Here is a 5,343-nt window from a genome sequence, read left to right as displayed (position 1 = left end):
TATAATTAAAACGGAACAGTAGAGAAAATCCGATCAGAATGACAAAATAAACTAAGCATCCACTGGAAGGAATCCCAATATCTGCAGACGGATCCGTTTCGGCCTTCCAGGCTTCATCAGTGCAGCTAGGGTATAGACCCAAACGAAACGTTCGACCAGCTTAGGTAGGGCCCAAACTAGTCCAACGACCACTAGTGATTACAGAACCAAACCAAGGCAATATATACACAGCCCAGGTGTGAATGCAAATAGTGGAATACAAGCTATGTGGCTCGGTTCCAGTAGATGCAGAGAATACTTTGTCATTGTTAACGCGTCCTACGAAATTCTTACGAGACAGCACTAGTCCGTGAATTTGTGAACAAGATCGGAGATCTAAAGATGCAATCTCTACCGTGCATCAATGGCGGCCCGCTGGATCTCAATAGAGATTCTTTAATAATATTATTATTAAAATTTAGATATAGTGCTCAATACATAAGCTGTAGCTGTAATCGTATATTACAAAGCAACGGTCGAATGACTATGCATTGACTACTACTATTTGTCCTACACATCTGTATGTAAATCTCAGTATACTTGTGAGCGATCCATTAATGTATATGATCAGGCATATCCCTATATATGTTTATGTGTAATATGTGGGTGTGGATATGTGTATATATCCACACCAACATATACATATATATAAATATGTGAATACAGATGTATAGAATATTATTATATCATTAAAGTCCATTAGCAGTAAACTTCAGTCAATTGTAAATATTCTTCCTATGCATACGTTCATAATATTAACTTTATATTTCTTAATCTCCAGCGCTCTAGCGAGTTTCACATCTCTGAAAATAGTGCAGATGATTGTTCTGTTGACGTCAATATTTTACAAAGTTTCAATAACCACAACTAGTCTCTTAACATGTACTCAACCGCAACCTATATCATCTCTGATTCGCTTCACTGCCGGAGGGCAAAAGGATTGTTCTCTATTATCCTCCATGTTCTAGTTTTCCAAATCTCCAACAGGTCATGAACCAGTTTAGTATTCTTTGAATTAATTCAAGGCTGTTTCCTTCATTTAGGTATACATTTACGTAAGTTTTCCAAAAACCGAAAGGTCCACTGATTAATCTCAGATAAGAAAGTATAATACATACTCCAAGTATTGAAATACACGCCATCGTGTTGGGATTCAATATTTCGACATTAATTATGTCATCATCAGGATGATGACATAATTAATGTCGAAATATTGAATCCCACGATGGCGTGTATTTCAATACTTGGAGTATGTATTATACTTTTTCTACGTAAGTTGTACCACAGTACGATGCACTACAAATACGTTCGGAGCATACTTTAAATAGTTCAAATATTTTTTACACGATTTTGAATGACTTCATAAATACGTTTTAGATTTACTTTATTGCAAAGAACCGAAATGTTCTCAGTAGGTCTAACCTGGCTCTGTGACCATTATACTATTTTATAACTATACTGTTTGTTTATTCTGAAATCACATACATAAGCATACGAGTACTCATAAACTTATTATTATCCGATAGTTTTCATTTATCTAGTTGGGGGCCTGTATTTTGTGCAGGTTAATAAGTTGTTTGGAATCTAAGTATGGCGGTTTGAAAGTTGGTGAATTTATATACGTTTCTCGTGGCCTTCATAAAATTACTAAATTTTAGGGTTTATAGTTGAAATATTGAACCCAAACATGACATAATCACATTTTACTCAAATTACATGTTATACTGTCTATTTGGCCCTTTTTCTCGAAACCTGGTGATGCGAGTTTACAGCCCTTTTGTGGTCTCGGGTCACATATAGGCATATCATGACTATATATGGGCACATCATGACCATATATAGGCACATCATGACTGGGCACATCACGACCATATATAGACACATCATGACTATATATGGGCACATCATGACCATATATAGACAAATCAGGGGCGGATCCAGAGATGTCCAAAAGGGGGGGCCGAAATTTGGGGCGATCGAGACAACACTGGAATAGGAGGTCCGGGGGCATGCCCCCGCGAAATTTCTGTGTTTTAGACGCCCGAAAATAACATTTGAGGCGTTCTGGGCTATCGTTTTTTTCTTTTTCTTTCTTTTTTTGGGGGGGGGGGTGCGGTGCCGGGCCGCCCCCCCCCCACCACCTAAATCCGCCCCTGCACATCATGACCATATATGGGCACATCATGACCATATATAGACACATCATGACCATATATGGGCACATCATGACCATATATGTGCATACAACAGTATTTTGTCAAAGAAAATTTGATAGTGTGGACAGAGTTTAGTTTATTACAATTAATTTTCCTGAAATGCAGTATTGAATAAAAACTTTGTAATTTAAATATTGTTTTCTATTTATTTTGTTGATGTTAGTTCATCCACAGCTTTTTATGTTTCTTGTTTTAATAATGTAAATCAATATGAAATATCATAATTACTCTACAACATCCACCAGCCTAATAGTCCAGGAAATTTTCTTTGGTTACATTTTTTTTGGCAATATTTTATAAAAATTGGATATGTTGTAGAATAGAAATACTGAATATACAGTAACAAGGCCTCTAATCTAAACCGATTTCGTTGCATTTTTGGTACATTAACTAGAGTTAGTGAGGTTAGTATGGAGACGGGTAATAAGGTTCTCAAGCATTACTTATATTATCCAACAATGTTTTCAAGCAATAGGGCCAGTGGCGGAGCTACGGGAGGGGAGTGGGGCCTAGTGGACTACAACCCTCTCCCGTCTGGGAGAAATAAAAACCACAATTCGTCGGGGCGAAAACAAATATATCTATTTTTTACATAATACATAATAGTAGGCTCTAAAATCGATTAAGTAAGTCTGTGAAACCCCTAAATTGTCAAACTTTTGGGGGATTCGCCACCCCCCCCCCGGACCACTTTCGAAAGATTTTGAGCGACTTCCGGCCACGTCCACTTTTCTCTTGTTGATGGAATCTGCCCGTCAAGGACCTTGGCCCCTTCGTCGGGGAATCCTGTCGGTGCCACTGAGTTGGGCACAATTACATGACCAATATTACATGAATTCAAAAATTCATAACATTAAGTTTGCTTCTTTATACACTTTCGACCAATTCGATTGCGTCATCGTCACAGACGCACGGACGCACATGTATGGACGAGGTTCTCATTGCTTTTCATTGCATTATGAAATTCTCCCCAGGGAGCTGAGTATGTGTTCCATATGTGACCCAAGATCACAAAAGGGCTGTAAACTCGTACTCTATCAAAATGTTTATTTTTTATAAATTACTAATAAACTTAAATACAGTATGCCATTTAATGTATTACTTACCATTTATAAATCCCTAATAGTTCCCATTATCACGTATGGTTTCGAGGCCTAGGGATCCACCCACACTACATACTTAGACAAAATCTACAAACTACAAAAGAAAGCCCTACGCATAATATGCAAAGTCCATTATCTTTACCCAACTAAACAACTCTTTCTAAAAACTGCATCACTTAATGTTTTTCAACTTTATGAAATGGCTGTTGCAACATTTATGTTTAAATTCTTAAAGGGGCTCGTCCCAAATACATTCCAAAATTATTTCCAACTAAATCGGTCCGTTCATAGCTACAACACAAGGTCCAGATCAGATTTTAGATCGTCAAAAAAAGATTCCTTCAAAGCCCAACAATCTATAACATATAATAAATCCCTCAAAACATTGAAATCATTAATTCTTTCTATTTATTCAAAAAGTATCTTAAGAAACACACGTTGAATGAAATGTATGCTGTAACAGAGTTTATTGTTAATTCCATGTCTGTTTTATTTTCAAGTTGAACTAATGTTGTAAATATAAACAATTATTTCAAATAAGGAAATAAATAAAGAAGAAAGAAGGAAAAATGAATAAAAAATATGAAATGAATATATTGTGCTAAAATAGTAGACACTTACTTCATTGTAATATTAACAATAGTACTCTAATAATGGAACAATAATGTAATTATTTATTTCTACAGTAACTTTAATTAATCATGCAACTACTTCAAATATTATTTTATATATTTGTTTTATTTTTTATTATCTTTTATTTTTTATTAAGGAGAGCATGAGTTTTGTTGTTCATTTGCCTATTTTGCTTATCCCTTTTTCATTTTCAATGATACATACACTGATATTCGATTTGTTTAACTTATTTGACATAACTTAATTATTTCGACTGTATGTTATAATACGTAATGTTTATTTTCTTTAATTGTATGTTGAGTTGATTTTGAAATAAATGATTAAAATGAAATTAAATATAAATGAACAGAGCACATCATTAACTTTATGAGGGCTCAATGACAATTTATGAGGACTTAATCGGACAATTATGTGTAAAGTTAAGCTATTTTGAATTATAATTATTCTCTATAAACTGGCCTATAAAGTTCTGAGCAAAAGGGCTTTAAAAGTACTGAAGAAATTGAAGAAAAATCACAGCAGCAGTCAAAGAAACTGCTTAGCAACAACACAGTTCCCATTGAGATATTGCGATTAAATTTTCTACGGTTTGCTGGAAATAGTTTGGGGAACAAAAACCTTCTATTTTTAAGTCAATACCACAGGAAGTTAATTGGTGATATATAAAGCTGAAACATCCACGTACTGATTATGGCATCCCTAATGTCTTATGAATTTAGTAGACATAAGAAGTGTTTTTCGTCAAGCCTTGTTAGAGAGTTTTGTTGGGGTGTGGATGAAAAAGGGGCGGGGTAGGGTTATGGGAGGGGGGTCTGGATTTTTTTAAAATAAATTTATAAACATTTTAAAAATACAACATTTTCAGAACTATGCAAGTATTTACAAGTAAAATGATCAGGATTTTTATTGTTGCAAGCTACATTGTAGCATGGGGAGGTGGTAAACAAGCTGTTTAAGCAAGACAATAATTCCTCCATTCGAACTACCGGTTCCATCATTAAAATACTGGTAGATCACATTAACTACTCTCTATCTTCTTTAATATCAAAACATTTAGCGTTATTTATGCATCCGTAATACTTAATTGAATGTTAGGCCTATACCTTTCTTTGTGACCAGTGATCCAAATCAAATTATGCCAAGGGCTGATGGGAAATTATGCTAAATTATACCAAATGTTAAACTTAATAGTTGTTTAAATAAGCGCCTTTCTCCCACCTAAAATGAAAGCAACACTATTCTCAATAATATTACTGTATACCCAGTGGTGCCGCCAGAGTCGACGGTATCAGGTCTGATGTTCCCGACTGGGAAGAGTGGAGGAATTGGAATGGCCAATTTTCCGGACGGGA

Source organism: Anneissia japonica, unplaced genomic scaffold (genome assembly GCF_011630105.1).
Source record: "Anneissia japonica isolate Jap-2015-1 unplaced genomic scaffold, ASM1163010v1 scaffold287923_len1623670_cov205, whole genome shotgun sequence".
NCBI classification, from domain to species: Eukaryota; Metazoa; Echinodermata; class Crinoidea; order Comatulida; family Comatulidae; genus Anneissia; species Anneissia japonica.
The sequence above is the reverse complement of the archived record's forward strand: the minus strand, read 5'-3'. Positions refer to the sequence as shown.